General features: G+C 47.9%; 1 long non-coding RNA gene across 1 annotated transcript; it reads left to right on the top strand.

Moving 5' to 3' along the window:
• The first annotated feature begins 95 nt into the window (after positions 1-95).
• On the top strand, positions 96-10176 carry LOC113959559. The gene is made up of 2 exons (XR_003531860.1): positions 96-305; positions 8745-10176. It is a non-coding gene; the product is annotated as an uncharacterized LOC113959559 (long non-coding RNA).
• The last annotated feature ends 933 nt before the right edge of the window (positions 10177-11109 follow it).

Here is an 11109-nt window from a genome sequence, read left to right as displayed (position 1 = left end):
GCGGGGGATGCGCGGGGAGTGCGCGGGGGCTGCAGTTTGCTCCGGGGGTGGGGGGGGGGGTGGGGGGGGGGGGGGGGGGGGGGGGGGGGGTGAGTTGCGCGGGCAGGGAGCTGAGGCACTGCAGCGCAGGCAGCTGGTTCAGCCTCAGAACTCATGTATAAATGTGGGCAGGGAGGGTGCAAAGAGGATGGATCCAGGCTCTTCTTGGTGGAGCAATAGGCAGCTGGCAGAAACCGAAGTTTCACGAATATGAGGAAAAACTTCTTTACCATGCGGGTGACCACGCACTGGAACAGATTGCCCAGGTACGTTGTGGAGTCTCCCTCACTGGAGATACTCAAAAACCATCTGGATGATATTCCGTGCAATGTGCTCTAGGATGACCTTGCTTGAGCGGGGAGGTTGGACCAGATGACCCACTGTGGTCTCATCCAACCTTACCCATTCTGTGATTCTGTGATTCTGGATGCAGGCTCTTTCCAGATATTACAAACACATTTTGCAGTCCACTGCAAGAAGAGAGTTGGGGAAAAAAAATTTACAAAGGTGACGGGAGTCATGTCAGGGACATGGAGATGGTAATTTCACCTGCACCATGCACCTGCTTGGCCAGCTTGTCCTGAGAATCTTGATGGTGTAGGAAAGCAGGAGAAAGGAGTGATGCCCACTTTGCCCATGCCACTATTTCCAAGGGATTTGGAGAGAAAGTGAATCCCATGCTAGGGAGATTCCTTGAGCCTGAGCTGAGCCTCTCCAGCATCTGCAGCTCTTTAGCCTGGAAATTTCTTGTGCCATCCCACCACTCTGTAGGGCATCATTTCCTGTCCTTTCCCTTGGGACTCTTCCACAGCACCATGAACAGCAGTAGGTGTAGGAGGGGTTAACAAGAAATAACCGCTCCATCTTTTGCACTACACCTCTAACTTGTAGTGGCTGTGGTTTCTAAAGATATGGAGGGGTTTCCACCAAGGTTCATGTCCTGTGTTTTGGAACATCCCACCACACTTTGAACAGACACAAATGATCAAGCCCTTTTCAAACAAATACTGCCAAAATCCTGCATCTATTAAAGTTGCACAGGGGCTTATTCCCATCACAGAGGACACGCAGCAGGAGCTGTGCTGGAAATTGGTGGTGTGTCCTGATCAGTCATAGGTTTAGATTAGATATTAGGAAGAAATTATTTCCTGTGAGGGTGGTGAAGCACTGGCACAGGTTGCCCAGAGAAGCTGTGGATGCCCCATTCCTGGAAGGGTTCAAGGCCAGGTTAGATGAGGCTTTGAGCAACCTGGTGTTCCAATCCACTTAGATGCAGAGGGGAACTAGGTTCTAAAACATTCCCATATTTGAGATTAAGGCACAATGAGGCCAAGATGCTGGATCCCAAAATGATAATTCAACTTTTTTTAACACAAAAGAGCAGAGACAAAGAAGGAATATAGAAAAGTGGGGAAAGCTAAGGGTAACTGTTAAAAGCACAGGGCAGGAGTTACCACCACCATGAAATGCTGCTGGCTTGCAAGCTGATAGATCTCTCTCTGCTGGGCCTCTTCCCTGGTCGCCTTGTATCCTCTGAGGAATGAGCCCAACCAGCAGGGTAACAGAGTGGCAACAGCTCCCGCAACAATCCTCACACAACCCCCCCAGCAGTCCCCAGGCACGGCCCTAAATACCCTCCTCATGGTAGCCCCTGGGTGCCCACTGCCCAGTTCACCAGTACCCCAGCAAAGCTCGCCTGGTACCAAGACGGGCCCTGAGTGTCCATTGGCTGGTTCCCCAGTCTCCAAGTAAGATCTGCCTGGAATACCTTATTTGGGAGAGTAAGTCCTTGCCACGTTTTTTTATTGTAACAACTTTTTATCTTTTTTTTTTTTGCTAGTCTGCCTGCCTTTGCCTGCTTGCTAGGTGCCTCCTGGAGCTTTTGCAAGTAGCTCGGCTCCTGCAGCAGCCTAGCTGAGGCATCCAGGCTTTTTAACTCCATGCTCGAGACAATGGCGAAGCAGACTCCATCTTGTAACCAGTCCACTACTGTTGGTCTAGTGAAAGGTGTCCCTGCCCATATCAGGGGGGTTGGAACTCGACAGTCTTAAGGTTTCTTCCAACTTAAACCATTCTATGATTCTGTGTTTGGCGCATATTTGTACCCAATGTCCAGTCCCCAGGGATGGCTCATTATCCACAACTACTTGCAGAAACCTTGTTTAATCATACTCATCATCCTTATAAATCACAGCTGGTTTTCTTCATCTTCAAAGCACTTTGCAGAATACATTAACAAATGTGTGCTGAGGAAATTATTGGCCAAGCCTCAGAGCATTTACAATGCGTTTTATACAAATGCTTTCAGCTTCATGTGGAAACAGTCAAAGGGAAATAATTGTGTTTGTAAAAGGGTCTCACGGTGCTACAATAGGAGCCTGCAAAATGAGTGTTTTGAGTAAAGCTGAATAGTCACTTTAAAAAAAATAAGGAAGAAAAAGAAAAGGTGGAGAAAGATTTTTTTTTCACAAATGCCGTGTCTTTGGCTGGACTCAGGCATATTCTGATCCAGGTGTTCTTGGGTCCATAAGCACTTTCCCAGCATTGCAGAAATGAGCATGACACACAGGTATCTTTGGCCCTCCTGGTGCCAGACCCCTCAGCAGAGTCTTCCCTGGTTTTGACCCTGAGGTCCTTCATATACTTCATATATAACACATTAGCTTGGGTTATAGGACCTGTTATCTCAGTGTTGGGTACCCCTCCAGTAAGGAGAGAGCCTTTTGGGGAAGCTGGCATCCTTCCCCTGGGCAGTACAGGTAGGCAGAGGCAGAAATTAGCCCCAAAAAGGATCAGGAACGGCGACCTTCCATCTGTGACCGCAGACAGACCTTCCATCTGTGACCACAGACAGACCTTCCATCTGTGACCAGAGACAGACCTTCCATCACCCAGCCAGATGTTGATCCCAGATGGCCGCAGTGAGATATCCGTGCCTAGGTCTCACCTTCCTACACAAAGAGGGAATTAGGAACATCGGTGAGCTCATACCTCCAGGTCAAGCCTGAAAACAGAGACTCAATGTGACGACTTTGGGGTGCAATGCTGCTCCCCGCACTTCAGCGTGGTCAACAGGATAAGGGGAGAGCTTTTTTCTCACCATGCTCATGGCTGTGCAATGTCACCAGCAGCAAGGCGTGCAGTCGTGCTCAGCCCCGGGCTTTGCCCCTGGGTGGCCCGCAGCTTTCTAAGAAGTCGCTCTCCCACCATTGAAAAGCCACTGTGGGGAGGCAAAAAGTGCTTCCACGCCTCAAAGCCTGCCTGGGGAGGGGAGGAGGAGGAATAAATCCCTTGGAAAAAAAAATAAAAAGAGCTCAGAAAGGAGGGAAATATTTCTTTGAAGATAAATCCTACTTTGTGCATTTCAGCATGCCCTGGCTTGGGTCCCTCTCTGCTCCTGGGAATGCCTAAGCAGCTCTTTGTGCTCTGCTGTTAAGCAGAGACGAGGAGATTGGGACACAGCGTGGGGGACCCCCTCTGGCCCCATAGCCCCACCGAGGGCTGCACACCACCACAAGCATCATATCTGAGGGAAGACTTTGCCTCTGAGCCAAGAGGGGGAAAGAAAAGAGGTTTGCAGATCGCATAACTCAGCTCAGCAGCTCTGCAGAGCACTATTCAGCCCGGAAAAAGGACAGAGGCCCTGGATGGCCACTGCAATGAAGACACCGGCGCTGGCCCTCCCCCAGGCTGTGGGTGTTAAAGTTCAAGCCTTGGAGCAAAACACCCTGCAAGAAGGAAAAGAAAACGGAGGAAAGGGTGCTTTCCATGTCACCAGCCAGAAATTTTTCCATTTAGTTGACAGTATCCAAATGCATAAGGGCCAGTCCATTTTTTCGCCATAAGAATGTGGGTCTGCTGTTCCCAGAGAAAAATCCCTTCCCGCTAATTAAACACTACCATATTTCTGCATAAGTCATGTCAGAAAAGTTTGGAACTCATTTCAGAGCAAAAGGATAGTCTGGCACACAAATCTCCTGACCTAACTCAAACTATGGGCTCAGCAGAGCCATCACCCAGAGCCTCAGTTTCCCAATTTAGATTTGTGCCAACAGTGCAACAAGAGCAGTAGATGAGGATTGTGTGGTACATTTGATTTTCATCCATGTGGAACATGGAGTTTGTTTAAGCAAGGCAAGAAGATCAGTGTAGACAACCCATGGGCAGACCCTTGATGGACCGTCTCAGGGCCTAGGTCACACAGCCCAGTCAGATCTGCTGGATCAGCACCCATTAGCCCTCACATCCCAGCATCCTGGAGGACAGGAGTGATTTATTTAGATGCAGAGCTTGGGGTGGGTGTTTTCATTCCTCCTTTGGTCTTCCTGGAAGAGAATCACGGAATCACTAGGATTGGAATAGGTAGGTCCTCTGACATCACCAAGTCCAACTATTAATCCAGCACTGTCAAGCCTACCACTAAACCATGTCCTCAGGTGCCACAGCTACACAGTTTTTCCAGGTGACTCCATCACCTCCCTAGGCATTCTGTTCCAATGCTTGACCATCCTTTCCATGAGGAATTTTTCCTAATATCTAATCTAAACCTCCCCTTATACAACTTAATGCCATTTTCTCTCATTCTGTTACTTAGGAGAAGGGACCCACCCTCACCTGATTACAGTTTCCTTTCAGGTAGTTGTAGAGAGCATTAAGGTCCCACCTCAGTCTCCTTTTCTCCAGGCTAAACATCCACAGCTCCCTCAGCCTTGTGCACCACCTCCTTTGTTTTTGAGTGGTCACACTGATCGTCCAGCACAGCCAGCAAAGAGATATGGCACAACTCAGCTCATCCAAGGGCAGACGTCTAAATAGGACAGATGAATTGCCTTACACCACCTCCAAAGTGCCAGGGCAAGAACCCAGCCCACAGCAAAAGGCCATTCACCACTCAAACCCAGCAAGCCCATTTCAGCCCTGCCAGCTCAACTTCAAGGAACTTCTGCACCTTTGCATGGAGAGAAGAAGGGCACAACTGCCAGGGGGTTATCTCCCCCTTTCCTGTGGGTCTATCCCTGCTATCATACAAAGAGACAGCCACAGAAATTTTGCACATGGGGTGACATAAAGCAGTCATGGAGACCATGGGCAGTCCCATGGGACTGTAAGACATATAAGACACCAACAGGCAGTAGTTCCCAACCCTACAGTGCCTCTTTCTCACATAAGAGCCAAAAAATCAACCCTCCCACCCCCAAACAGCATTCATGATGAATTGCAGAGGAATAAGGGACATCATGAGCTTTGTAGCAGGTTGCCAACTGGCAGCAGGGAGGGAAGGAAGAGGTCACAACAATAAAGCACTAAGATGAGGGCAGGAAAATCTAGGGAATGGAGAAGGTAAAAGGATTAACATAATTCACCTGCATTTCTTGCAAGAATTGGGTTTTGCTCAACCAAAACATTCTTAAAAGCTTTGCAGGCAAAGAGAGCACTTAAGAGGCACCATGACCCCACAGAACCTCTCTGACAGCTTTAAGGCATGAATCAATTAAAGCAATCATGGAGCAAAGGTTAATCAGTAGCAAGTACATCTTAAGAAATAAGTAGTCTTTTAAAAAGCAACAGCTTTTGCCAATTCCCCCCTCCCCATTTTCTAAAGTGTCTTTCATTTCTCCAGCTCTGGAGACCTTCCAAAGTAAGGTCAGTGATTAAGAGCAGCTGCCGAAAGGACCAGACTGGAATGGTGGCGGCAGCCGGGGCTGCGGCAGCAGAGAGGACTGGACCTGTAATTGTCACTGAGGCTCAGTGCTGTACAAATGTCTCGGGGATTGAAAACCATCCAGGGGCTTCCAGCCTAATTGGAGCAGATGGAAGCTGGAGAAACAAGGAATTGCTCACAGTTGCATTGGAGAACAGAGGAAATGAAGCAGGAGAGTAAGGCAAGGACTGACTCTAAAGCATTTCTGCACAAGCAATGAGACTCCAGCCTGAGTGTGTGGGCATAAAGTGATGCTTCGAGCTGCTCCCATCCCGTGCCCTGCTTGCAGATATGTGCTTCTTTCTTCTTACACCCAACATTGGAGCTGACGTCAAAACGGCCCCCATGTGCAGCAGCCACAACCTCATTCACACATGTACACACTCCCCCACCCCACCCTGCCCTATTTCCCTGCCTGCCACTATTATAGCGCACCACCATCACAGTTAACTTCTTACTCTGTCACCTTTACATGCAACTGTTGATGAAAGAAAAGAGCTGGTACACTTTGGTGGCCCCAAGAGGCTTCCCTTAGCACCAGACCTACAGAGGATGAGTCCCAGGACAGGGTTTCTCATCTCTCTCTTGCTACTGCATCATGCATTCACATAGACTACAACTGCCCAACCATCAGAAAGGACCCGGGCCAGGAGGATGGAGAGTCAAGCCTGACCCTGAGAGCAGGTTCTCATCATGTCCCATCTTCCCTGGGGACACCACAAAGACTGGCAAGGCAAACAATGACAGGAGAATAGGACCAATATGAGACCAGGACATGGGTGTGTTCATAAAATCAACGAATCACAGAATGGTCCTTCAAGTTCAACTGATTCCAACCCTCTGCCATGGGCAGGGACATCTTCCTGTTCAATCCACTAAATTCCACTGCTTCTTCTTCTTCCCTCAGGCAAAAAGTGCAGCAAATGCCAATGTCCTGCTGGTGAGGAGAATTACAGGGAACATGACCCACAGACAGCCTCTATTTACTGGGATTTTATAAAATGCCAAGCCCTCAGCCACCAAAAATCAGCCATCTGTGGGTCCTCCTTTGAATGCTGCTGGAAAAGCAGTGTCCAGCAAGTGAAGAACAGGATGAGGACAAGGTGATGAAGAGATGAGCACCTGCAGGTAGGCTGCTAAGCTCCCTCACACACTGTGTCCATAGCTGGAGCAGAGGTTGCAATGTGGAGCCAAGACTGTGTACCCTCAGGACTCATCCTGCCATGAAGGCATGGTCCAGAGTCCATCACAACTCATGTCCCCATGCTGCTCTACCCAAACCAGCTCCTTTCTTTCCTTTCAGTAAGACCTGGAACCCAAAGGATCTTCCCAACTTTTTATCCTATCTGCTCATCAAAAACATAGCCCAAGACCCCTTTTTGTTGCACACCACAGGGGTCTCTGGGGCAGTTCTACAAGCCAAAACATAGGAGATCATTCCAAGATGAGGTACAGATCTCTTCCTGCAAAATATCCCGAGACATGGAATCAGGTTTGGACCGAAGCCAGGCTATTGCTGCACATGTGCACGGTGTTGCAGTCTACAGGGAATAACCACCCCAGAGCTTCCTGCAGCCTCCTGTCCCCCATGCAAAGCCACTGAGCTGGGGCTGTGCCACTGAGCAGGATCTGCTCCAGAGTGGAGCACATGTGTCTCAGCTGATGGGTGGTAACTCAGAAAGGTTTGCCTGAAGGAGGGCTTCTGGCCTTCCACACTGCAAGGAAACGAAGAGCACACTGTCAAACTGCCACAGGCATCTAAAAAAACCCAAAAAAACCCAAAACAAAACAAAGCAAAAAACCTGAAACAACTTTCTCTTTCTCTTTTATTTTGGCTGATACTTTATCACACTAAGCAAAGCTGCACAGCAACAACTTTCAGAGAGGTACCTTTTGAGATGTAGGCAGTCTCACAACAAGCTACAACCACCAAATTTAAAAAACTATATTTTCATTACAAGTGATATATAAAGCTCAAAAGACACCATTTGGTCACCTTTTTGGTCCAATGTCATGGAATAAAGAAGTCACAAGACTGGTCGTGAGAACAAGCTTTCTGTTTGTACTCTCTGCAAGGATTTCAAATTGCCCTGAAAATCTTGCACACCTTTTAAACATTTCAATAGCAAAGTTAGAAAAGAAGCGACAGCTTTGGCTCCCTTCACATTCAGAACATTTTTTAATTAAAATCCAGCTAGTCTCATGGTACATTATGCCTTTTTTTGTTGTTAAATGCAGCTTAAAAGCCTTAAGCAGCTGTAGGAAATTATTTCTGGTCTCTCTTGTCCTTCTACCTGGTGTCACCTCTTAGGATTTATCAGGGGATAAGTCCTGAGACATGCTACATTGTGAGGTCAAGATTCCCAAAGAAAGTGCAGAAGTGAAGAGAAGGTCATGTGCACTAGCGGGTGGACCTCCAGCTAATCAAAGTTTGGACTTCACAACTCAAAGTTGACCCAGTGCCGGTCCCCAGGTTCACATCAGCTGAGTGCCTGATGCTGAATTAAAATTCACTCTTTCCTAGAAGTGCAAATTCGCCTGTTTCATTGCTAACTGTGGTTACACCTACAGATAATGTGGAAGCATTTGGACAACAACAGCATACTAAAGCCAGGGCCAAATCCTGCTTTCAGCTGCGAACCGAACTGCTCTCCAAATAGTTGCCCATCACAACTCTCAGCGTGATGTGCAGTGGCGGGGCAGATGGTGGACCATAGTGTTGCTTCCAGCCTTTCTAACCAGGTCCTGATTATTTACAGCTGTTCCCAGATGTTACTCTTTCACGGGTTATTTGTTATCGAGTCAACCTCCCCGTTCACACGCTAGGCGAGTTCAGAGGAAGAAAGAGAGGCTCCTTTCTCCCTTTTACTATGGAAACAGCCCTTTATCCCAAGAATTGCAAATGCTCAGCCGACATTTCCCTCCTCACTGCCCCGGCTACAGCGACCCCACCAGCCACCCACCGCTCACGGCTCATCCCAGCTCCCGTTTCTCCTCTTAACAGGTCACAGCCAACTTATCCAGCACGGACCCCAAGTGAAGCAGGACTGCCGAGCACCTTCTCCCCTGCAGCAAAACACCAGAAACCTCCCTGCTCACAAATCACCCCCTTCCCTCCCTTTTTGTTACCGTTTCTCCCTATTCTCCAGCTCCCTGGGCTTTGTTTCTCACTGCAACCCAGGCGAGAGCCGGATCAATCACCCGCTGCCACATCCCAACAAACGCACTCAAAAGTCCAAAGATAACAAAGGAAAAGTGATAGAAATCCCTCCACCTCGGTGCTAACTTTCAAGGCAAGCAGGAAAGAGCAGGCAGAGATGAAGTTCAGCAGGCAGGAGCATCTTTGAGAGTTAGGAGAGGAGAAGTAGCTTACCTTGCCGTGACGCACATGGAGGGGTTATTTTTGTTTTCTGCTGCACATGGATTGCTGTGTCCTTTGCTTGTGACACTCCGGGACTCGAATGGTGGCACCGCTGTGTGACACCCGGTATTAGAGAGGCTGCTGGAGCCGTCCCTCCCACGGTAGGAGGGGCCATGAGAGGCTTAATAAATTCAGTCCCCAAGGCTAGAAAAATTAAAATCTCATCATGGGACACAGGCAGTTCCTCGCTGCATTGCTCCAGGAAACGCCAGGGACTTGGAGACGAACCTGGGATTTGCTGATTTATCCCTCACCCACCCAGAACAGGAGAGACTGGTATTCACATCCCACCTTGGCAGAATTAGGTGTCCAAAGGATGGGATTTGAGGAAGTATTCCAAAGGATATTTGGGAAAGATGTGTCATCGTTGACCCTCAGAATTAAAGCTCCTGAACCTCTTCCATGAAAATATTTTCCACAGCTCTAAGCCCCAGGCAGGAATCCACTGCAGCGGTGCAAAACCTGCTTATTTTACTTATTTTTTTACATGGTTTTGGCCTTTAATATCTAAATCCTATTAGAGTTATAACTTCCTTTGAAGGGGGAGAGGGGATAGGTCAGTACAACAAAAGCAGGTTGTGTTTTGTAACCTCCAATGCACCCTGGACTTTCAGAGAGGCAAAATCTCACTGTAAAGTTTCTCGGGATAGGAAACTGTACAACCTCATGCAACTCCTCCTGCTCCATAAAAGTTCTTCACTGCATGAAAGGCTAAAAAAACATTCCCTCCAGCTTCAGAGCACTCTCTGAAACACCACTGGTGCAGTTTTTTCATCCCTGTGGTTTCTCACATTGAGTTTTTTCTTGTTAGATGAAAAGACAGACCAGGAGGTCCCTCTAAAGTAAAATCAGCAGACTGCTCTTGGAAACAGAGAGAGCAAGAACAGAACAGAAATGATGACCCAGCAGTTTTTGAGAAAGAGAAACTTTTAATTAGAAGATGAGCTACAGAGATGACAGCCTGGTTCCCTCTGAAACCTAATGATGAGCAGAAGGCATATAAGAGTTCCTTTAAGACAGTCTTGCTAATCCTTACTTTGCACTAGGTCCTAAAATAACATCACTCCCCCTTTAGAATAGGGAGAATTGGTATTGGAATTGGAATTGGAATTAAATGCAGGACCCACAAGACACAGAGGTAAAAGGAGCTGGTTTTACTGCTGGTTTTCCAGCTAACACTTAGCTGGCTGGAGTAAAAATGCATAGGACTGTGTGTCAGCCTTGACAGCCTCTAGAAATATTAGTTGCTGGAAATCTGATAAATAAGGCAGGAAAGGGTGAGATTAAGAAGGCTGGTGGCACTAATGAGATTTAGGAAGCAGCAGCTTTTCCAGGTACCCTGCAGTTTTAATCTCCTGAGTTGATCCACTGGATTTTTCTTCTTATGTATTTGTGGCCATGTTGAGCTCAGCCTCATCACGAGGCCACACTAAGGTCCTGAAGGTCCATGCTCAGGGACAATACAGCATGGGGATGGCCTGGAAGATTTGAGGAGGAGTGGACAGCCCAGAGGGCATGAGCACTTTGCTCTGCCTTTGAAGCCAGTAGTAGGGTCAACACTCCCCAAAAAAACTTTTGAAAGGGCTTCACCATCATCCCTACCCAGGCTGCTGTTCTTCCAACTGCTGCATCCTCATGCTGTGGATGAACTCTAAGGGGTATGTGGGGATAAGAGGATGGGGTTGAGTAACATCATCAGCACAAAAAAGCTCCCTACAGTGGAGGGAAGAGCCCTGAAAAATTAAAAAGGTTATTAAAGGCACAACCATAGCCTTACCTCCTTACAAACAAAGAAACTCCAAATATCCCTGTTCTCTACCCTAAAATATTGCTGTGGTTTTGCTTTCTTCTGGGTTTAGAGATGCAAAGCCTTCAGCACCATGGTTTGCTCTGCAAACACCCAGTAAATCAGCTGGGAAGATGTTGCTCTGGGTTCAGTATCTTCAGT

This window comes from Corapipo altera, unplaced genomic scaffold (assembly GCF_003945725.1).
Source record: "Corapipo altera isolate COAL_440 unplaced genomic scaffold, ASM394572v1 0, whole genome shotgun sequence".
Classification (NCBI taxonomy): domain Eukaryota; kingdom Metazoa; phylum Chordata; class Aves; order Passeriformes; family Pipridae; genus Corapipo; species Corapipo altera.
This window is presented reverse-complemented; position numbering and strand designations above follow the sequence as displayed.